The following is a 23,866-nucleotide window of genomic DNA, read 5'->3' as shown; positions in this document are numbered from 1 at the left end:
GAGCAATAATAAAAAACCCCAAAGGTTAAATCAAAGAACCAAGCTAGAGGTCTTTCTTTGAAAAATACTAGTTCTGTAAATTTTTGGGCCACACCCAGTTATGTTCAGGGGTTACTCCTGGCTCTGCACTCAGAAATCACTGGGCGCTGGGAATTGAACCTAGGTTCATCCTGGGCAGCCGAATGCCAGGCAAACACCTTACCGCTGTGCTATCGCTTTGGCCCCATAGTTCTATATTTTTTCTGGGGAGGGGGTCACATCCAATGGGACTCAGGTCTTACTCCTGGCTCTGTGCTCAGGGATCCTTTCTTGTGGGACTCAGAGACCATATGTAGTGCCAGGGATTAGGGGCACAAGGCAGGGTTAGCCGCATGCAAGAGCCAATTCCTTACCTCTGATCGGTTCTGCGTATCTTGACTTTTTGTTTTGTTTTTGTTTTTACACCCAGCAGTGCTCAGGGGTTATTCCTGGCTCTGCTCTCAAGAATCACTCCTGGCAGGCTTGGGGGACCATATGGGATGTCGGGGATCAAACATGGCTTGGCTGTGTACAAAGCAAACACCCTCCCCATTGTTTTATCGCTCCAATCCCCATCTGGCCTCATGTCTTGACCTTTTTATTCCCAAAATAGGTGATATAAGGAACAGACAGAGCACTTCCCTTGGGTCCCGTGTCCCTCACAATCTTTCGATCTTTGAGCCTCAGTGCTCATCTCTGTCAAAGGATCAGAGAATTCACACACACACACACACACACACACACACACACACACACACACACACACAGAATGGGGAGACCAGAGAGTTCCAAGTGGGCAAGAAACTTCCTGCCCCTTAACCTAGGGGCAGTGACCTTGATGGTGACCAGCATGAGTCCAAGCCGACCTTTGGGGGGAGCAGGCCTGTCTGATCGCCTTGTGGAGGTCCCAGGGTAGGATGGGCCTGATGGAACTTCCCAGATTGAGTGATTAGAGCAGGAAACAGAAAAGACATGGTGGTTTCCAGGAAGCTCAGAGGCCACTGGGTCGATAAAGAAGCTTGGTGACCAGAGCTTGGTGACCATTGGGATTTAGAATCCCCCAACTCAAACACTCCCCAGTTTGTGGCAGAAAGTCTTCCTGACAGGCCGGAAGCCATAGTTTGGCACCTGGAGCTTCCTCCCCACGTGCAGAGTGTAATCTCCAACAGCATCACCGCTGGGGTTCCTGATGCTGTCATGGAGTGTCTAGTCTCAGCTGCCCCTCTTCCCCAGTGTGTGAGTCCCTTGAATGAGTGTGTGGATCCCATCATGGAGCATGTGTGTCTCAAGTGTGAGGGGGCGGGGCTGGAGAGATGGCATGGAGGTAAGGCGCTTGCCTTTTATGCAGAAGGTCATTGGTTTGAATCCCAACATTCCATATGGTCCCCCGAGCCTGCCAGGAGTGATTTCTGAGCATGGAGCCAGGAGTGACCCCTGAGCACTGCCGGGTGTGACCCAAAAACCAAAAAAAAAAAAAAAAGTGTGTGGGGGCACCCCCAGTATGTGTCCACCTTCATAAATAACAACAAGTGGATCATAAAGCATAGAAAGGAGGACCGGAGGCCGAAGAGATAGCACGGAGGTAGGGCGTTTGCTTTGCACGCAGCTGACCCAGGACTGATGGTGGTTCAAATCAAATCTCGGCATCCCACATGGTTCCCCGAATCTGCTAGGAGCGATTTTTTGTTTTGTTTTGTTTGTTTGTTTGTTTGTTTTGGCCACACCGGGTGATGCTCAGGGGTTACTCCTGGCTATGGTCTCAGAAATTGCTCCTGGCTTGGGGGATCATATGGATGCTGAGGGATCAAACCGCAGTCCATCCTAGGTTAGTGTTGTGTATGTAAATACTTTGGGGGATTACTATGTTGCTCACCCTAAACTGATTAGGTGATTGTGCCCTACCCTAGGGTGTGACCTGGCATTCTGCCCCCACCCTAGGGTAGGACCTGATTCTGCTTTCACCATTGGTTGGTATCTGATCCCACCATTGGGTGGGACCTGATTCTGGAGTATAAAAACAGGAGTCTGTGGAAGGCCGGGAGTTTTTGGCTGGTTGGAACTGAATCTGAGTCTTTGGACTTCAGTTTTGTCCATCCGAATAAAGCAAATATTTCCACGAGCCTGATTGTCTGCGAGCTGTTTACCCGCCGTTTCACCTCAGAACCGTGGGCTAGACAGGGTGGCAGACGCGTACTCCGAGCTGGAAGAAAAGGGCCTCATTCTCCATCCCACCATCAGTCAACCTCTTCAGGGGCTGACTTGCTACAGGTTAGTGCTTGCAAGGCAGACGCCTTACTGCTATTGCCACCGCTCTGGCCTCTAGGAGTGATTTCTGAGTGTAGAGCCAGGAGTAACCTGTGAGCGCAGCCGGATGTTGCCCAAAAACCAATCATCCAATGAATCAATCAATAAATAAAGTATAAAAAAAGAAATGGCCAGAGTGACAACACAGTGGGGAGGACGTTTGCCTTGCAAGTGGCTGACCATGGTTCAATCCCCGGCATCTCATAGGGTCCTCCTAGTCCACCAGGCATGATTACTGAGTGCCAAACCAGGAGTAGCCCCTGAGCAGCACCGGGTGTGGCCCCAAAACAAACCAAAAAAGGCAAAGAAAGGGCCAGAGAGATGGAACAGTGGGCAAGGCATGTACCTTGCATACTTCCAAGTCAGGCCCAATCCCTGACCCTGTATGGTCTCCCCCAGCCTCCCTGTCCCAGACAGGCACAATGGGTGTCAAGTTATGGAGGGTCATTGAGGGAGGGGGCTTTGGCCCATAAAAATTCTTCTGCTCCGGGAAGTGCAGGAGAGCCTGGGTGCCTCTTCCTCCTGGGTACAGGCCATGTGGGTGGATGGTCTTGTTGTGCGGGTCACCCTGGAGACCATGGGGGTGTGAGAAAACTGCACCTGATTAGCCCCCCATTACCATTCAGAGCCTGCCAATAGCCACTTTTATTCTTGGGGCTCTGCTGCCTCCCTGCTCTCATGGGCTGAATGCCTGAGGCTTCGCTATCAGAATTGGTCACTAGAAGCCAAGAGCCTCTCGTGGGTCACCTGAGGACAGACTAGAAGATCCAGGCTGTGGGTCAAACCTTTAGTGCTCCCCAAGATGGCTGGGATTGAAGTCCAGGCTTCAGGGGGGCTGGCTGCTGCTTCCTGTTGATTCTGAACTCTGATCATCTGGACTTATTTTTGGGGTCTAGGGCCTCACAGCTGCAAGGCCTGTGCACCTGCAGTATGAGTTCTGAGGGCTACTGAAATCCACCCCAGGTAGACAACCCAGTCCCAATCAAGATTAGTTGGGCGGCCGGAGAGATAGCATGGAGGTAGGGCATTTGCCTTGCATGCAGAAGGTCGGTGGTTCGAATCCGACATCCCATATGGTCCCCTGAGCCTGCCAGGAGGGATTTCTAAGCATAGAGCCAGGAGTAACCCCTGAGTGCTGCTGGTGTGACCCAAAAACAAACAAACAAACAAACAAACAAACAAGAAAAGATTAGTTGGGGCTAGAGTGATAGCACAGTGGGGAGGAATCCTGCCCTGCATGGGGTCTGACATGGGTTTGATCCCCGGCATTCCATAGGGTCCCCCAAGCAATGCTAGGAGTGATTCCTGAGTGCTGATCTAGAAGTAACTCCTGAGTACCACCAAGTATGGCTAAAAAAACAAAAACAAAAACAAAAAACTGTGGTTGGAACTATATTATAGCAGTAGGGTGTTTGCCTTGCATGCTGCCGATCCCAGATGGACCCAAGCTCGATCCTCAGCATCCCATATGGGGCCCTGAGCCTGCCAGGAGTGATTTCTGAGCGTAGAGCCAGGAGTAACTCCTGAGCACCACTGGGTGTGGCCCAAAAAACAAAAGCAAACAAACAAACCAAAAGACTACTCACAAACTGGGGTGCTATCTCCTGTGACTCAAAGACTCCTCCTACAAGATGGATCTCCTTGAGGCAAGAAAGGGGCCTTTCTTGTGCACTCAGTGAAAATGAATTTCTCCTAGAGCAATGACTCTTCCCAGGTAACCATGCACTACCACCTACTTTCCTCCATAAGAAGAAAGGGGAAGATTCTGGTTAGCCTCTAGAACTGGAGTCTGGAAGGTTCTGAACATCAGAAAGGGGCAGTGCAGGGCTTATGGTGCCAGAAGAAATGGGCTTTATTGGCAACGAAGCAATGGAATTGTGTGTGTGTGTGTGTGTGTGTGTGTGTGTGTGTGTGTGTGTGTATGGGGGGTGTGTGTTGCCCATTAGCTGAGCTGGAGAAAAGCTTTGGGAAAGGTAGTCTGGGATGGGGTCAAGGCCAGATCAATGTGACAGTTGGTCCATGTACTAGCAATTGTCCAGGAATCTCAGACATGTTCATAAGGGAGAATAACCAGCAGGTGCACTGGAAGAACATGCAATGAACATATATGTTACAGGAAAGAAAATGGTGGGGAAATGACATGGGGTTGGCCTGATGTGATAAAAGGCAGAAAGTGAAGGAGGCCGAGAAGGACCAATGCATGGCTCCATAGCTAGTGCTGTCCAGCCGGTTTTAGGATTCTTTCTGCCCAGTCAGAGCCAACAAAAACAAAGGGGCAGCTACTTTCAGAGAGAGATGGTCCCCTCGCACCCCCACATACACACTACAAGCCTCAGGCCCATCTGTTGGAACTTCTAACCCCAGACAGTCCTACTATATTTTTCGTTTGTTTTGGGGACACACTCAGCAATGCTCAGTGCTGATTCCTGGCTCTGTGCTCAGGGATCATGCCTTCAGGGCTCTCAAGACCATATGGGGTGCTGGGGACTGAACCCGGGTTGGCCATGTGCAAAGCAAGCACCTTAGCTGTTGTACTCTATCCCTAATCCTTCTAAAAATTTTTTTGGGGCTGGAGGGAGAAGAAGAGGTAAAGTTCTAAAAAGCTTTGATAAAATCAAACCCAGGAGATCATGCCAGCATGCCAATAACAATCTTTGTTGATGTTAACACACACACACACACACACACACACATACCCCATATTGCTTTGATTACATGCTGAAGGGTCAATATAGTATAGGTATTGTTTTGAAATTCTTCATTTTGTTTCATTTATGAAACATCAGCAAAGCAGAGTCTTGTCAACCATTGTGTCAGTATAAATTAGGACAGAAGGGACTGTTTGTTAATATTAGTACCTGGCTGAATTCTAGCAGGGAAGTAGCTCAAAGAATTGGGAGCAGCAAACTCCCCATTTGTCTTTGACTTGTCCTTGCCTTACTCTTGCCCCTTTACCCAGAAGCCTGAAGATAAGGGCTGTGAGCCTCATTTTGTTCTGCCTTTGTTTAGGTTTGCAGATAAGTAGAGGTGCGCAACAAGGGCCCAGAGCACCAGGGAGTTTATTGTTTGGGAACCCATGGTCCTTGGCAGTCTCCCCATCTTTGCTTTTCTTTTTCTCTATAAAACATTTCCTGTGTGAAGCCTAGAGATCTTTTTTTTGTTGTTTGTTTTTTGTTTTTGGTTTTTGGGTCGCAGCCTGCAACGCTCAGGTTACTCCTGGCTCCACGTTCAGAAATCGCTCCTGGCAGGCTTGGGGGACCATATGGGATGTCAGGATTTGAACCAATGACCTTCTGCATGCAAGGCAAATGCCTTACCTCCATTCTATCTCTCCGGCCCGAAGCCTAGAGATCTCACAGGGGTTAAAGGCACTTGCCTCACATGAGGCTGACCTGGGTTCAACTGAGGTCGACCTGGGTTCAATCCATGGCACCACATATAGTCACATTAGGACAGCCAGGAGTAATCCTGGGGCACTGCCAGTAATTCAGGCCCCTCACAAAAACAAATAAACAAACAAAACAAATAAAAAAACCTCCCCTTCTTTTCTTTTTTTTTTTTTTGTTGATGGTGCTCAAGGCTTACTCTTGGTACTGCAAACTTCTTCCCTACTGTACCTACTGTACTTTTTTGGCCATAAAAATCTCTTGTTGCGGGGCCAGAGAGATAGCATGGAGGTAAAGCATTTGCCTTGTATGCAGAAGGCTGGTGGTTTGAATTACGGCACCCCATATGGTTCCCTTAGCCTGCAAGGAGTGATTTCTGAGCAGAGAGCCAGGAGTAACCCCTGAGCACTGCTGGATGCAGGCAAGATGTTGCTTTGAGGACCAATGTCCCAACCTGCAGACCTGTCACCAAATTTCTCCACAGAATTTTCTTTCAGCCTCTTAGACCCCCGAACCTTTTGTGGTTCTTCATATTTCCAGAAGTAACAGAATTTAGTGGGGAACAGGGACGCCTTGACTTCTCTCCACTATGTACAGACCGATCGCCCTGATTCACTAGGAAGGCAGCCAAGTCACCAAGCTTCTTGGGTGTCGGGAATCTGTTGGAGCTTGTTTAGCTAACTGGTGTGGGTCACAAACTAGTCCCCTCCTTGAAGGGAAAGGGCAATGGAGGGTTGAACCACGCATGGAGGGGCCGAGAAGCCAGCTAGAAGGGCTGCAGTGCCTGCTCTACATGGGGAAGCTTGGGGGGGTGTGTCAATCTCTGACACTCATGGCCCACCTGAGTATTGCTTTCGGACCAAAAGCCAGGTAGCTGACTGCAGAGGCAATGTTTGGGCCCCCAGACAGACTGACCACCTGAGCCTGTCCTCCAAATCTCCAAGTTTAGAGGCCTGCGTGGGTGCAGTCTGCAGATTTTCACAGATGTTCACATCATCTCAAGACTCTGTTCTGGGGGACAGCTTCAAGGTCCTGGTGCAGGGGAAGGGGGAGGCAAGGCACATAGAATGCACATTCCCAGGATGGAGCTGGGTGAGGACTGGCATCTCTCCACAGGCCCACATTCTTCTCATGAAATTCCCTTACACTAACCAAAGACAGAAAGAAGAGGTCTGCACCCAGACCTGGATGTTCTAAATCAAAAGCCAGAGGGCCCCGGGGGGCCTGAACATTCTGCTTTGCTTTTAAGGCACCCAGGGGCTTTTCTTAGGCAAGTATGAGGAGTATTCCTCCAGGCCTCTGGCTGGGTTCCCGCACAGAACCATCTGGAAAGCATTGAAGATGAGAACTGAGATTCCTGTTCCCCAGGAACAGATCAAGCAGCCTTTGGCGTCACTCAAAGACCTCTGCACTGCTGTATTATTTTTTTGAGGGGAGGAGTTGGCACAGACAGTGGTTGGGGCCATACCTGGTGGTGCTTAGAGGCTACTCCTGGCTTTTTTTGGGGAACCCTGCAATGCTGGGTATTAAAACTCATTAAAACATGAGTTGAGCTAATTATGTGTCCCCAGCCTCTATTCCCCCACATCCCCCATACTGCTTTTGCTCACAGCAGCCCATTTTTCTAATTCTCAATTCTTGAGATTTTTCTGCTCTGACCTCCACCTGGTCGGTTTGATGTTGGCGTCACCAGAAACTGGGGTGGAACCCTCTGACCTCTGCTCTAGACCGTAATGCTCACCAGGACCAGCCCTGATTGAATCTGTAAGTCACAGTCCCTGTGTCACAGCAAGCCCTAAAGCCAGGCCTTGCCAGTTCCACCCCCTTCCCTGGGCACACACAGCAGAGGAGATAAAATTCAGGAGGTCGAGGCGTTGAAATCACGAACTAAGCACACACTGGAAGAGTAATAAGGACAAATAAACGATGGCTCAGAGTCCAATATGCCCCACCTCTTTTATGAGGCAATTCAGTCCAGAGAGGGTAGAGGCTCGCCCAAGGTCCCACAGCTTTAATTCTGTGCTGGGTCTAGGAAGCTGTGAGGTAGAAATAGTCCTTGGACTTGGAGAGCCAATAGAATGAGAGAGCTCGAGGACAAGCTGGGTTGTGTCTGTCACCAGTGTCCCTGGCAGATCACCAGGCCATCCGTTCAATGTGTCCAGGAGGTGTTGGTTAATTGATATATGACATTGAAAAACTGGGATTTTAAACTCTTGTTCTGCTACTGAAACAGCTGTGCTGGATTGACCCAGGGAGGAGCTGAGCCAGGGATTGGAGAGATAGACACACAGCAGACAAAAGTCAGTTGAGTATGGAGTTGTAAAATCTGTCTATGTTCGATTTCTAAACAACTAGATGTTCTCATAATCTCATAAGCCTGCAAGGTTATTATTTTTTGTAAAGCCTTGCCCTGATGTATCATATTTAAAAAAAAACTTAATTACTTTTTTTAAACATCGTGGTTACAAGGTTGTTCGAAATGTAGCTGTTTTGTACATGTATGTATCTATATACTTGCTTTTGGGCCACATCCAGCAGCGCAAGGGGGGCTCTGCGCTCACTCCTGGTAGGATTGGGGGGGGGTCCTCCTCTATGGAATAAAGGGGTCGACCCCAGGCCAGCCTTGTGCAAGGGAAACGCCCTCCTTGCTGTGCTGTCATCGCTCCGGCCTCCTTTTATTTTATTTTAATCGATTTTCTCTTCTTCCTTCTCTCACTGGAGGGAAGAAAGTTGTCGTGGTGCTGTTCGTTAGCTGGCAGAGAGAAGTCCATCTTGGGAAGCTTTCTGTGCCAACCAAAGCCTAAATCCTGGGTGCTCTGGAGGTGCGGAGGAAGCAGCTGAGGAGAAACTGAGGAGGCTGAGGCGTGCAAGGTCACACGGTGACAGGCGCCTGCCCATCACCCCCCATCCATCTGCTTCCAAAGGACACAAGCGCGTGAATGCGAGCGGCACAGGCACAGGCCCTCTCTTCCTCGGAGGACCTCCCCGTGAGGCGCATCTAGCAGGGCAGGGGTTCCGGGGTCCCCCGCGCCCCGGCAGCGCGCGCTCTGTTATGCTTTGCGGCCAGAGGAGACACGTGCTACTCAGGTGAATGAATCACACGACCCCACCCCCGCCGGCAGCCAATCAGAGCGCGCCGGCGCCTGGCCACTCCAGCCAATCACAGAGCGCCTCCGAAGCCCACGTGGGTCTCTGAAGACCCGGGAGTAGGCGGCGGCGCTCTGGGGGCGGGCTCTCCCAGCCCGGCAACCAATCCAGAGGCCCGACGGGGACGCGAGGGGCGGGGCCGACGTGGGAGCGCCAAGGCTTAAACCTGACGGGCAGGCGGGCGTAGGGCGGAGTCCGGGGCGGTGATGGACGGGGAGCCCCGCCCAATCGCAAGAGGGGTTGGGCCGGCTCGGCCAATAGGAAGTCCGCGGGGGCGGGGCCGAGGCGGCAGCAAGTTCGGATGCGCGGACGCCGCAGCTGGTCCCTGTCAGTGGAGGTAGCGGCCCGAGAGGCGGCGGTGACGACTTGAGGCGGCGGCGGCGGTGAGTGGCGGCGGCGGAGGCGGCGGCGGCAGCGGCGTTCCGCTCCCTTCTTCCTCCTTCCAGGGCGGGCTGCAGCGGGCGGGCGTAGCGCCGGCGCCGCCGCGGGTTGGGACGCTTATGTAAGGGTCGCGCGCGTCCCGGGCGACGCGGGCTCCACGAGTGACGGCGGAGGAGACGCGGCGGGTGCCGCGCGATTGCGGCGCGACGTCACGTGACGTGGACCCGCCCCCGGCTACTTCCGGTGGTCGCTGGGGGGAACTCCCCCTCCCCCCGGGCATCCCTCCCGCGCCGCCGCCGCCGCCGCCGCCTCCCTGCCGGCGGCCTGAGCCCATTTCGCAGATGGAAAAACTAAGTCCCGGCGCCAGCGAGATCGGGGGGGTCCCTGGATTCTCTGGGTGCCCGGGTCACGTTGCTGGAGGTTCAGCTCCGAACTGAGCCTGGCTTGCAAGGCGTGGGGGATACTGGAGCGTTCACTTCACCCACTTCACCCCACCCGGCACCTCTGGCCCAGATGTGGGTTTGGCCCCAGCAGGTTCTGCACAAGGCGGGCCAGGCTCAGCCCGTGACTTTTGCAGCCTGGAGTCGCCGTCTACACCGCCTGCCCGCTCCCCGGCGATCTGGGCAGCGAGCGAGCTCCTGGGCAGGCAGTCAGCAGCTCTGGCTTTCGCCACCTGCCACCACGCCAAGGTTCAGCCAAGTGCTACTTGTTAGGTGCACTTGGAGCAAGTTGTTGGATCCCCACATGGCAGCTCTTTTCTTTTTCTTCCTCTCCTCCTGCAGGCTGTGTGCCTGTGTGTGTGTGTGTGGGTGTGTGCCCTAAGTCCCAGGCATTGGGTGGGTGTGGGTGGATGGGCATGGAACCCAGGCTTCCTGCTCTGGCCACTTGAGTCCTTTTTTAAAGCTCTTTCCGGTTGCACTTTGAAGCTCTTCAAAAGATCTGCTGATCTGGGACTCAGAGATAGTTACCCATCTGGTCCTCCTCCTGAGCCCGTCAGGAGTGATTGATTCCTGAGTGCAGAGCCAGGAGTAAACTTTGACTATCAACAAGTGTGGTTTCCCCTCCCAAACCAAACCCAAGCAAAATAAAACCAAACCAAACAAAAGGACTATAAAGATCTGCTGATCTGTTTTGTGGGCATAGGCTCCTTAGCCCCATGCTCTTTATTTATTTTGGTTTTGGGGGCACATCCAGCTTTGCTCAGGGCTTACTCCTGACTTTGCGCACAGGGTTCACTCCTGATGGGGCCTAGGGGGACCCTATGAAGTGCTGGGGACAGACTCTGAGTTGGCCTTGTGCAAGACAGGAAGGTGCCTTTCCGAGTGTGTGTCCCTCTGGCCCATCATTTATCCCCATCTTACAGCTGAAAAGACACAGATCCATTTGCCAGGTCACAGCTCGTCCTGAATTCTTTATCATGTGCATACCCAGCCTCCAGGCTCCCCGACTCACCCTTTGCCTATATGTGATGCAAAGGCTTGGCTGGAGGTGGCGATGCTCCGCCTTTCTCTTCACTTTCTGTCTTTGCTCTTGAACTCTTCCTGGTAGGTCTCTGCACACCTTCCTGGGGCAGAGCCCCAGTGCGGGAGCAACGGGCAATCCGTGGCCCACAAATGACACTGCTATTTGGAGGAGTGGAGAATAAAAAGAGCCGCAGCAGCGAGACAGATGCTTGTAGAAAAGAGCACCTTGCCAGTGAGGTGTGGCTTGAGGAGGAGTTTGGGAAGGAAGAAAAGAGGAAGTTCAGTGGAGGTCCAAATCTGGGCAAACCCCTATAAAGCCAGAGAGTGCCAGGAAATGGCTAAGGTTGGGCTGGGTCTGGAGCAGGGCAGGCTTGGTGGGTGGGTCCAGTTGGGACACACACACACACACACACACACACACACACACACACACACACACACACACACGTGTCCTACAGGGACAGACAACTCAGTTACTGGCCTGGAGCAGTGGAAAAAGGGCCTGGAGGGTATAAGGGAGGTGGCAGAAAGGCCTGTTCCTGCTGAGCCAAAGAAGGCTGCTTGGCCTCTGGGATGTACACCCAGGAGGACAAGCAGGGTGGGAGCACTTGGCTGGGGTGCGGCGAAGCCAGACATGAGACTAGAAGGCTCAGAGGAGCCACAGTAGGCCAAGCCATGGACATGTTCTGTCCTCTGAGCAGGGGGCTCTGCGCTCTGGGGTTGCCCAGTTCCAGTGAATTGCCTTGAGCTGTCATCCAGAGCTCCCGTCAAGCCCTCCAGGTTCCCTTGCACCTTCTTCTCTCCAGGCGCTTCTCAGGGCTGCTCCTGTCTGAAGGCCTCTTTGGGCCAGCTCTCCCCCTAGACCTCCCCTTCAGGACACAACATCCTTACTGAGTCCACACTGCCTCTGAGGAACCGTTTCCAATGGTTCTTTTCTCCCGACCCTGTTTCCTTGCTCTTCCAGCCAAGCGAGCACAGCTCTGGGAGGTCCCAAGTCTGTTTCAGTGGCCCCTTCCTGCTGCCACTCACCACGGCACAAACAGCACTGGAAGCTGCTTGGCTAGTGTTAGTGATGCATCAGTAGAAGTAAGGAAGGAGGGTGAAGTTGGGGAACCAGGGACAGCCATGTTTGGGAGCCTGTAGGTGATACAGATGGGGGATACCCGGGAAGGCCTGGACTGTCCAGCTCTGGGCCTCACTCTGAATCTTCAAGACTAACTCAGTTTAGACAGGATAAGATGGGAGGAAAGAGACTTCCCCAAACAGGGGTACTAGGAACACTAGAGAGGAGAGAGTTGGTGGGCTACAGCAAAAATCCCTATCTCAGGAATGGGACAGAGGAGGGTGGGAATGGAAGAAAAAGCGCAATGGGGCAAGATCTCCTTTTTTTATCCAGAGGTGAGAAGACTGGCTGCACCTTCGCTGTTGTCTTCCCCAGAGCACTCACATCCGAGCCTCAGGAGGGAAGGAAAGGGTGGATGGTTAGGACCAGTACTCTGCAAGGCAAGTCTTGGGATAAAAAGTAGGCCCCAAGGGGCTGGAGAGATAGCACGGAGGTAAGGCGGTTGCCTTTCATGCAGAAGAACGGTGGTTCGAATCCCATAAGGTCCCCTGTGCCTGCCAGGGGTGATTTCTGAGCATAGAGCCAGGAGTAATCCCTGAGTGCTGCTGGGTATGACCCAAAAAAAAAAAAAAAAAAAAAAAAGTAAGCCCCAAATAGACAGGCTGTGGGTGGGGCAGCACAGGGGTCTGATCATAGGGGAGATTCTGTGGGAAGCAGTGGCTGAAAAGTCACCCCAGGCCCCCAAGAAAAGCACCTAGGGGTGGGGAGATGGTCTAAAAGGCTCTTTGTGCAGGAGGCCTGGGCCTACTCCTGCCACTGCCTGCTCTCCCAAGCACCACTGGGAGGGACCAGGAGCACCAGTCTGCGAGTAATTCCAGAACACCGTCACATAGGACTCAAAAACTAGAATCTTCAAATGAGCTCAGTTGGCCCTGAGTTTTTTCTTTGGCAATAATGATAGTGGTTTAAGGGTATTAATAAGAGGCAACTTTTTTTTTTCTTAAACTTAGACTTCTATTTATTTTATGCCTAGATTTCCCACCCCCCCAGGCCATCAGGTTCTGCTTCTGCAGTTTCAGTAGAGCCACAGCCTTCCCATATGCACACACTTGGACTCATGCCCTCGATGGTCTGACCGGTTTCCCGAGTATTCCTCAAATGAACATGAAGTTCGAGCTTCTGAACTTGCATGATTTCATTGGATTTTGGGGGTTCAGCTCATAGTGTACTATCTCAGGACCACCTGAGGCCACTCACAGAAGAGGAAGAATGATCAATCTAAAATCCAACCTTGATCAAGCTTTTCCTGACAGCCTTATGTTATAAGGTTGTTCTTCATAACAATTTACAGCAAAGGCCTAGTGAAGTCTCACTGGACACAGCGGGGAAGGTTCTAACCATCCAGCTAGGAAATAGGCTGCCAGATTCATTGGGCCTCTCCTATGGTTCCCTATTTTTTCTCTGTTGCTGGCTTTCAGCTCCTCACTCTTTGGGCTCTGTGGGGACACAAGCTGTGCCCTCCGACCTTGGGCCCCATGATGTTCTGCAAATGTTCAATTGTCTGGAATGGCCCAGTTGGGACCCCACCTGCACCACACAGTCCAGGGCTGCTCTTTCTGTCTTTTTTTTTTTTTTTTTTTAATTTAAATGGTGGTGGAGTGGTGGTGGTGGTGGTGGTGGTAGAGTTCTTTCTGTCTTTCTGGGTTGGTTTGCTATTTTGTACCATGCCTGGTGGTTCTCAGATACTCCTGGCAGGATTCAGGGGACCCAGCTGGTTCAGTTGCATGGAAAGGTGCGTGCCCTACCTGCTATACTGTTCCTCCAAGAATTGCTCGTTTTCTTAGACTGTGGATTCAGCCGACTGCTGGCTGTGTTGTGGACAGTGTTTGGGAGTCCTGGGGCAGGGAGGGGGAATAGTCTTGACCGTACTCAGCCCCATGATGTCGGGTGCTCAGCCAAGCTGTGGGGTGTCACTGGGAACCACCCTGGCGGGGTGCATGTGGGTCTCCCCTCAGCCCAGATGTTTTGTTCTTTGGTGACCGGTTGCTCGAGTCAGCTGCTGTCTCAGGAAGACTGAGGGAAATTGGCTGTGACCCAGAGGGTCCGAGCAGAGATTGCTTCTGTTGGTGCGAGGGGCCCTGCAGAACGCTAAGGACACCATTGGGATATAAACGGGAGACGCGTCAGTTGGCAGTGCCTTGCAGCCAGTTCTCAGCGGTGCCCGCTCGCCTGGGAACTGGCTTGGGCTCCCGCAGCTCCTGGAAGGCCGGGAATGGGGGACGGAGGCACTTTAGTGCCCCAGTAGGCTTCCAGACCCCGGGTGAAGGAGGTGCCAGGACCTGCACTAAGGTGCCCATTCCCGAGCATCTGAGCAGAGACCTGCGTGCCAGCCAGGGGTCCCTTCAGCCTTCCTAGAGTCCTCCCCATCCCACAGGTGAGGACGTGGTTGGGTGCTTTAGAGGAGGGGCTAGACTGCAGTGGTCTCAAACTCAATTTACCTGGGGGCTGCAGGAGGCAAAGTTGGGGTGATCCTTGCGTGCAAAGTCAGTAGTAAGCTTTGAACATTGGGGGGTGTGACCCAAACAACTAAAACAACAAAACAAAAAAAGATTCCTCTAGGGCAGGGCCACAAAATGTTGTACGGAGGGCCGCAAACGGCCTGCGCCTGCGGGCCTCGAGTTTGAGACCCCTGAAGAGGAACAGGGGCGCCCTTGAGAGCAGGATCAGTTCTGGGGACCCGGGCAGGCTGCGAGGAGCTAACTGGGCCTGCTCTCTGCTCTAGGGGCACTGTTCGTGTGGTGCGTGTGTGGTGGAATTCAGGAGGCGAAGCTGTGAGCGGGGGAATTTCCTCAGTCCTGGTCTTGGCGGTCTTGGTTCTCACAGGAGAGTGACCGCTGGGGGACCAGCCTCAGCAGGGGCCCCAGTTTCTGGCAAGGAGGTGACCTGGCTTCTGGGGATGATGCACAGCCCCATGGCCAGGGTGAGGGCTGTGGCAGGACGTCAGCAGGACGCTGGGTTCAGGTGGTTCCGTGGGCAGCTGTGAAAACCCTGGCGGCCTATGCAGACCAGCACGCCACCAACATAGAAGCCAGAGGTGGCAGGGAGCCCTGTGCTCCTCCCGCAGTGCTTAGGCTGCCTATGTGCCAGGGTCAGCCCAAGTGTCCTGTGCCTGGGCGTGGTGGCCATCCCTGTTGTGCTCTCACTTCCTGACTTAGCAGGGTTGAGGTGTGGTGGGGTTCGAGCCTTCTGGGGAGCCAACTTTGCCTGAGGGCTGCAGGCTCCTCCATCCTGAGCATGTTCCCAGTGTAGATCCATGACAAGTCTATCTGAGAAAGCTGTAAGGGTCACGGCAGGTGGGTATAGGGGGAGTGGCCCTCATTTTGGGGGGCTCTCTCCACCCAGTTTCCTCTGCTCCCTTCTGTCCATACATTTGAACCTTCTTTCTCTTTCTTCTGCAGAGCTGAGAAACTGAGGCTAAGGGGAGGCGGGGTTTGCTGCCTTCGTGCTGCTAGGTTTGAGTGTACCCTCAGATTCCAAGTGGGTCCCCCACCCGAGTGGGAAGCAAATGTTCGTTACTCCTCGGCATGAGCCCCGCTTCTCCAGCTAGCTAATTAGTTCAAGCCCGAAGCTCCCTCAGGCCTGCTGGGCCCCACAGCCATTAGTTACGGTAACCAGGACGCGGGTGAAGGCTCTGCCCCCAGCTTCTTTCTGCCATCTCCTTGGTGATCATGGGGAGCAGAGGGGACGCACGTGGCCCTCAGTGGTGTTTATTTTATTGCTTTTAGATCTCATGCTGCAGGGCACCACCCCAGATCCCCCACTGCCCCCTCCTCTCCCCTCCTAACCTATTGGTCTTTGGGCCAGAAAGCAAGGGCAGGGCTGGGCAAGCCTGGGGCTCTCCGGGGGGCTGCCCCAGTGGCGTGGGGAGCGGGGCAAAACCCCACCCATGGCCCTTCCTCTCCTGCTCCACACCTGCTCCCAGCAGAGGCCTTAGGAAATGCCATGATGGTGCTGTGCTGAGTCATGCTATGTGGGTCACCTTTCGGGAGCCTGTCACCAGGCTGCCCAGGGCGTGGGCCAGGCCACGGTTCTTTCTTTGGAAGAGGTCCTGTCTCTCACCTCCTCTGCAAAAATTTTGCTGTTGAAACATCATTTGGGGGGGGGGGTTCTTTTGGAGCACACCCACCAGTTGCTCAGGGCTTACTCCTGGCTCTGCTCCTGGTGAGGCTGGGGTTGGGGGGAGTCATAGTGTTGGGGATCAAACCAGGGTCCGTCTCGTGTAAGGGAAGTGCCCCCTACCCACTGTGCTATGGCTTCAGCCCCAGCAGTGTGAAATCTACAGATATTAAACCATTACAACACATTTTGGAATATGCTCCTCTGTGGGTTAGAGGGACTCACGGCCTTGTTGAGGCCACTGGTGGTGAGTGAGTGGCATATCTGGGTAGGATGTTGTTTTATTTCAGTGCCTGGGGCTACTCTGTGATTCTCAATTGGGCTCTTTGGCTGATGCTGGCTGGGGCTTAAGGAAGCTTTTTGGGCCCATAGTACTGGGGTTCTCCACATTCATTCCAGTGGTATTTGGGGGTCTCCATTGCCACTCCTGGCAATACTCAGGGCTTGTTCCTGGCTCTCTGCTCAGTGATCCCTCCTGATTGTGTGAGGGATCATGTGGTACCAGGTGTCAAACTGGCTCTCCTGCTGAGAAAGCTTTTTCATTCACTTTGCCCACTGAGCTATCTCATCCACTCCTGTTCGTTAAGTTATTGTTTTTTATCTGGGGTCCTCTCTGGCAGTGCTTAGGTATTATTCCTCACTCTACTCAGAGATCAGTCTTGGCCATGCTCAGGAGGTCAAATGTGCTGGGAATTGAGTTCAGGTCTACTGCCCGCAGGGCAAGTCTTGTTGGCCTATTTCTCCAGTGCCTCTGCATGATTCTCTTCTTACCTTTGGTTCTGTACCTGCTTCAGGTGGTGAAGGAGCTTGGTATTAAAAGGTGACAATGATGTCACGGGTGACAGAGCCCCTTTTCAGAGAGAGATGAAAGTGTTCTACCATGAAATGGGGCATGAAACACAGGGCACTGGAGATGCTTCACCTGGACTTAACGGAACCAGAGACAGTACTCTGTTACGGTGCTTTCCTTGCACACTCACTGCCAACCCTGATTTGATCCCCAGCACCACATGACATGGTTTCCTGAGCACAGCTGCAAGTGACACCACCCCTGACCCCATTGGTGCTAGATGTAGTCCTAACACCCCCTCCAAAGAAAAGGAAAAACTAAACACCCTGTCAAACATTGACACAGCAATTTATTTATTTTTTGTTGGGGACATACCTGGTGGCGCTCAGAGGTTACTCCCATTTCTTTTTTTTTCTTTTTGGTTTTTGGGCCACACCCGGCCTTGCTCAGGGGTTACTCCTGGCTGTCTGCTCAGAAATAGCTCCTGGCAGGCACGGGGGACCATATGGGACACCGGGATTCGAACCAACTACCTTTGGTCCTGGATGGGCTGCTTGCAAGGCAAACGCCGCTGTGCTATCTCTCCGGGCCCGGTTACTCCCGTTTCTATGCTCAAAATTTGCTCCTTCTGGAGCCGGGAAGGTGGCGCTAGAGGTAAGGTGTCTGCCTTGCAAGCGCTAGCGTAGGACGGACCTCGGTTCAATCCCCAGGCGTCCCATATGGTCCCCCCCAAGCCAGGGGCGGTTTCTGAGCACATAGCCAGGAGTAACCCCTGAGCGTCAAACGGGTGTGGCCCCCCCAAAACAAAAAAAACAAAACCAAAAAAAAAATTTGCTCCTTCAGGCTCTGGGATGGGATGCTGAGAATCAAACCCAGGTTGGTTCCAGGTTGGCTGTGTACAAGGCAAATGCCCTACCAGCTGTGCTATTGATCTGGTTCCCCCCATTTTTGAATTGATACATCGAATTTTTTTAAATTACAATCACTGTGAGATAACGTTAAGAAGTTGTTTATAATTGAGTTTCTATCATACAGTGTTCTAACACCCAACCCTTCATTTCCCACCACCAATTTCCCCAGTTTCCCTCTTGTCCCACTGTCACCTCCATCCCTATCCTTACCCCAACCTGCTTCTATGGAAGAAACTTTTCTTTCTTTCTTTCTTTCTTTCTTTCTTTCTTTCTTTCTTTCTTTCTTTCTTTCTTTCTTTCTTTCTTTCTTCTTTCCTTCCTTCTTTCCTTCCTTCCTTCTTCCTTCCTTCCTTCCTTTCCTTCCTTTATTCCTTCCTTCCTTTCCTTCCTTCTTTCTTCTTTCTTTCTTTCTTTCTTTCTTTCTTCTCTTCTTTCTTTTTCTCTTTCTTTCTTCTTTCTTTCTTTCTTCTTTCTTCTTTCTTTCTTTCTTTCTTTCTTCTTTCTTTCTTCTTTCTTTCTTCTTTCTTTCTTTCTTTCTTTCTTCTTTCTTTCTTTCTTTCTTTCTTTTTTCTTTCTTTCTTTCTTCTCTTTCTTTTCTTTCTTCTTTCTTTCTTTCTTTCTTTCTTTCTTTCTTTCTTTCTTTCTTTCTTTCTCTCTCTCTCTCCCTCTCTCTCTCTCTCTCTCTCTCTCTTTCTTTCTTTCATTTTCATTTTTGGGTCATACCTGGTAGTGCTCAGGGGGTTACTCCTGGCAGGCTTGAGGGGCCCTATGGGATGCAGGGGATCAAACCCAGGTTGGCCACTTGCAAGACAGCTACCCCAGGAAGACACTTTTCTTTTCTCTCTCTCACTTTTCCTCCTCACTTTTTCCTTTTACATATCATGGTTTGCAATATTGTTACTGAAGAGGTTCATGCTATCACTTTACTTCCTTTCAATTCTCAATTCTTTCCACAGTGATCACTTCCAACTATTATTGACATATCAATTTTAGTTCTAGAAATGTAACCTAAAGTATAATGGGGCAAGTTCACTAATGTACGAGGCTCTTGAGAGCAGCATTTCTCTGTCTGGAAACGAGGAAGTACAAACTAGAGCTCTCAAGTACAAAATACTTATGGGACCTGTTCTTCGAGTCTCTGAAGCAGCCTTAGCATGGACCCCATGAAAGTGCTTTCATCTAACAGCGTCTCTGGACTTAATATCTTACTCAGAACACAACCATGGTGCTTTCCCATAGAACAGTATGATAGAAAACAATTTGTAACATCTTTTTCATTTATGTTGGAATTATGGAATTAATCTTTACATTTTTTGTTTTAATTTTATGTCTTTACTTGGTCTGTTTTTGGGTCACACTGGTGACACTCAGGGGTCACTCTTGACAGTATTCAGGAGGACCATAATGGGGGACTGGGAAGCAAATCTGGGTCAGCTGCATACAAGGCAAGCACCCTACCCACTGTACTATTTCTCAAGCCACTAATTTTATATTTTTGAATTTTTATTTATTTATTTTTATTTTTTGTCTCTTGCCCAGTGGTATTCAGAGCTGAGTCCTGGCTCTACACTCAGGGATCACTACTGGCACGCTTGGTGAGCCATATGGAATACTGTGGATTGAAGCCGTGTTTGCAGCGTGCAAGGTTAACACCCGACTTACTGTACTGTTGCTTTGTCCTTTAATTTTATTACTTTTCATTTTAAATAATAGTCCTTCAGGGTTGCTCAGGTGGTACCTAGGGGATTTTGTGGTGCCAACGATTGAGCACCATCTTCTTGCATGGAAAGCAATTTGGGCTCTCTGACTGCTCCCCAAATTAATTTTCACAGAACTCTGAGAGTTTATCAAGAGCTTGCAAAACTGCAAGGGACATTTAGCCAAGTAAATGTGGTTAATCTTGTTTTTAATAAAAAAAAATTGGCATGCAATGTAATAAAAAATATTGAGACATGATTCGCAGGACAAGAAGTAGTCGATACAACCTTCCCCAAGGAAATACAGGGAAGAAAAGGACATGAAATCAGTTGCATTTCTTTTTCTCTTTAAATTACAGTTTAGGTAATGGGGTTACAATAGTGCCATTGCTTATCATATTCATGTGCAAAATCACTGCACCACCTCCCCCAAAATGGCCCTGACTCCCTGTCATCTGCCAGACCTTCCTCCGCCTTCCTCTTTGATGACGGACAGTTTTTTCTTTATTTCATTTTTGGTTTTTGGGCCACAATTGGTGGCACTCAAAGATTAATCCTGGCTCTGTGTTCAGAAATTACTCCTGGCATCATGGGAGGACTATATGGAACTCTGGGAATTGGACCCAGGTCGGCCATGCGCGAGATGAGTGCCCCACCCGCTGTGCTAATATAAAGCAAGATGGTTTTTATTGGACACAATTTATTTAGAAAGGCGTGAGGGAAGAGATAGAGAGGACCATGTGTTCAAGAGAGAACACTGTCATGTCCAGAGTGGAAATGCAGAGACAGAGTTCAAGAGAGAACATGGGCTTGAGAGAGAAAACATCTCTTTGAATCAACCGTTTTTGTGATTTGGGGGGAGGATAATCCCTAAATGTGAGATATTCTGGCTCAATTGGAACTCTATTTTTTTTCCCTTGGGAAATATCCATATTGTTTGCTATAAAGGCTGGACCAGATGACATTCTACCAACAGCGAGTGGGTGTCCCTTTTTGTCTTCTCACCAATACTCGTTTCTAGTTTGTACAGGCCACTTTCATTGGGCTGAGGTGTGCTTCTTGTCTATTCATATATCCTATTTATGGAAATGTCTATCTATTTATTTCTGCTCCCCGTCTTGAAAAAAAGTAAGTTGGGAGGCTTTGCATTTCCTGACTTCCTACTGTAAAGCTATAGTAAAAAAAAAACAACCAGCATTGTACTGGGTGCCAAAATAATAGTACAGCAGGGAGTACGCCTGCCTTGTACTTGCCCAGCCTGGGTTCGATTCCCAGCATCCCATCTATCCCCTGAAATCCACCAGGAGTAATTACTGAGTGCAGAGCCAAGAATGACCCCTGAGCATTGCCAAGTGTGACCCAAAGTTGAAAAGCAAGCAAGCCAGCCAACCTCCCAGCATTGTACTGAGCCTCTCCAGTTCTGGATCCCAGAAATATTTGCAGTATACTGGCAAAGATGGCAAAAACAAAACAAAACGAAACAAAACAAGCAGGTAGGACTAAGTGAGATGAAAAGGGTTTGTATGGCAAAAGTAACTTGGATTAAAGTGAAAAGACACCTCAAAATCAGGCCGGAGAGGAAGTACAGACTTTAAGGAACTTACCTTGCATGCATTTGAGGCCTTGACAGTGGCTTGAATCCCTGACACCCCATCTGGTCTCCCAAGTACCCCAGGCTCTGGGCCCTGAGCTCAGAGCCAGGAATGCCTCTTTCCACAAAACAAGGAAATAAAATAGACATTTCACAACATTTTTTTGTTTGTTTGTTTTTGGGTCACACCCAGCTGCGCTCAGGGATTACTCCTGGCTCTACGCTCAGAAATCACTCCTGGCAGGCTTGGGGGACCCTATGGGATGCCGGGATTTGAACCACCGCCCTTCTGCATGCAAAGCAAATGACCTACCTCCTTGCTATCTCTCCGGCCCACTTTGCAACATTTTTTTTTTTTTCACTAAGCAACATTTTAATGAATGCTTGGAATAATAGGAGGGGATTACAGCACAGAACAAGTTCTGTTTTCAAAGGTGAAATTTGAAAATTAGGGGCCGGGCGGTGGCGCTGGAGGTAAGGTGCCTGCCTTGCCTTCACTAGCCTAGGACGGACCGCGGTTCGATCCCCCGGTGTCCCATATGGTCCCCCAAGAAGCCAGGAGCAACTTCTGAGCGCATAGCCAGGAGTAACCCCTGAGCGGCACAGGGTGTGGCCCAAAAAACCAAAAAAAAAAAAAATTTGAAAATTACCTCAAGGAAAACCAACAAACAGGAACAATGTAGTCTCTGCCCTGCTTAAGGGCTGTCAGGGTTTTCTCAGATCCCAACCCAGTCTGGCCCAATCTCTGGGAATACAGCCCAGCACACCTGGGCTGGTGTCCTGTTAATGTGGTGGCTAATGTTTCACTGTTTATTTATTTGGGGAGTGTGTGGGTTTGGGGGGGGGGTCACATCCAGCAGTATTCGGGGCCTTTTCATGGCTCTGTGCTCTGGGATCACTGCTGGTGGTGTTGTGGGGACTCAGTGCAGTGCGGTGATTTAAACCCAGGTCAGCTCCCTGTAAGGCTAGCGCATTACCCCTGTACGGTGGTGGATAATGATAGTTTGGTCACGCACTTTTCTCTGAGTCTATTCCAGGACTCTGCAGCAGCTGGCAGAGGCTTGCAGCCTGTGTGCCCCAGAATCAAGCGGACAAAGCGGGCAGAGCACAGTGCCAGCTCCCAGTCCTGCTCTCCCCGCCAATCCCCAGGATGAGCCACCAGCTCTGGACTCACTGTCCTTCATCCTTGCATCCTGTTTCCCAGGTGGTTTCCTTTCTCAGGCCACCCATCCCAGGAAATCTCAGAGGGTCCCCTCAGCCTTTCTGCCTTTGCCTGTTCCAGAGCAGTGGGTAATAACAGAACAGCCCTGGTGCCGTGACTGATGGAGCCGCCTTCTCCCCCTTTTCCTTGTGACACTTTCCTTGTCTGGCTTGTTGAGCAAGGTCTCCTTGGTTGGCTTATGCTACTTATTTTCACGCCTCTCAAAAACATGTTGTCTCACCATTCCCCCTCGCCCCCCATCGGGCTTCCCTGGGTCCTCCCTCTCTGATAACCCCGTTTCTGTGGCCTGAGTGTAAGGATTCATTTGGGACCCATTCGCTCTATTCCCTGCCCCGTTTCTTTATATCGCACATTGGAGTGAGCTCCTGGTGCGTGCCTTCCTTCCCCTTTCTGACTTACCCTCTTTCATATAAGACCCTGTAGCTGCATTCATGCTGCACTCATGTGGGAAGGTTCCATCACTTCTCATAGCCGAGTAGAATTTGCTTCACTGGATTACTGTCCCGGGAGGGGCAGTGTCGGGATTTGAACGCAGGGCCTCACACACGTCGGGTGAGCACTCACCCTGGTGTTACCACCTCTTCTCTGTCCACTGTGAGCCTCTTTGATCTTTTTCCAGATCGTGGCTGTTGCAGCTAGTGCTGCAGTGAGCTGCAGATTGCGCTTATTTTTGTGAATGAGCCTTTCTTTTTTTCTTTTTCTTTTTCTTTTTTTTTTTTTTGTGGTTTTTGGGTCACACCCGGCAGTGCTCAGGGGTTATTCCTGGCTCCAGGCTCAGAGACTGCTCCTGGCAGGCACGGGGGACCATATGGGACGCCGGGATTTGAACCAATGACCTCCTGCATGAAAGGCAAACGCCTTACCTCCATGCTATCTCTCCAGCCCTGTGAATAAGCCTTTCTATTTTTCACATGGAGACCGAGTTGCGGAGCCGCAGAGCATATGTTGTCTGTCTGCAGCATCTGGAGAAGCCTGCGCCGATTCCCAGCACAGCTGGTCTGACAGCGTGCAGAGGGCCCCTTTCCTGAGCCCTCACTGGTACGTGCTGAGGGTCCCTTTTCTAAGCACCCTCGAGCTTTAGTCTTTGCTTTTGGGTCCTGGAGGAAGCGGCCACCTCGCAGGCATGAACTGCGGCTCACATGCTTTGAACGTGCAGTTCCCCGTCCCGAGTAAAGGTGAGCAGTGGTGGTGGTGGTGGTGCGTGGGTACTGAGGCCACAGCCAGCAGTGCTCAGGGCATGTGGTGCCAGTCTTGGAACTGGGCCTTTCGCATTTAAGGCATGTGCCTCCCACTCAGGTCTCATCCGCAGCCCATGATGGGCATTTTAATTTTACTTATTTTTGGGGGCCATAGCTGGCGTTGATCAGGGCTTGCTCCTGGCTTTGCGCTTACGGTGAGTACTTCTGGTGATGTTGGAATACCAGCAGGGATACTGGGGATCAAATCTTGGTTAGCCACCTACAAGTCAGGCACCTCCCCTACTCCCTACTGTGCTCTCTCTGGCCCTGAGCATTCTTTTTTTTTTTTTTTTTTTTTTTAGTTTTTGGGTCACACCCAGCAGCGCTCAGGGGTTACTCTTGGCTCTATGCTTAGAAATCATCATCCCTGACAGGCACAGGGGAACATATGGGATGCCAGGATTTGAATTACCATCCTTCTGCATGAAAGGCAAATGCCTTACCTCCATGCTATCTCTCTGGCCCCAGCCCTGAGCACT

General features: G+C 51.0%; 2 protein-coding genes across 2 annotated transcripts in view; both read left to right on the top strand.

Annotated features, from left to right (window-relative positions):
• The first annotated feature begins 1,438 nt into the window (after window positions 1-1,438).
• SPTBN2 (spectrin beta, non-erythrocytic 2) overlaps window positions 1,439-23,866 on the top strand; it is a 243,066-nt gene continuing 220,638 nt past the window's right edge. The window contains exon 1 of the mRNA XM_049780196.1: window positions 1,439-1,466. The gene's annotated coding sequence lies outside the window, so the exon portion shown is untranslated. The remainder of the gene's footprint in view (window positions 1,467-23,866) is intronic.
• Window positions 9,168-23,866, top strand: part of PC (pyruvate carboxylase) — a 73,763-nt gene continuing 59,064 nt past the window's right edge. Inside the window, exon 1 of the mRNA XM_049780198.1 lies at window positions 9,168-9,239. The gene's annotated coding sequence lies outside the window, so the exon portion shown is untranslated. The remainder of the gene's footprint in view (window positions 9,240-23,866) is intronic.

The sequence above is a fragment of the Suncus etruscus genome, chromosome 9, assembly GCF_024139225.1.
Source record: "Suncus etruscus isolate mSunEtr1 chromosome 9, mSunEtr1.pri.cur, whole genome shotgun sequence".
NCBI lineage: Eukaryota > Metazoa > Chordata > Mammalia > Eulipotyphla > Soricidae > Suncus > Suncus etruscus.
This window is presented reverse-complemented; position numbering and strand designations above follow the sequence as displayed.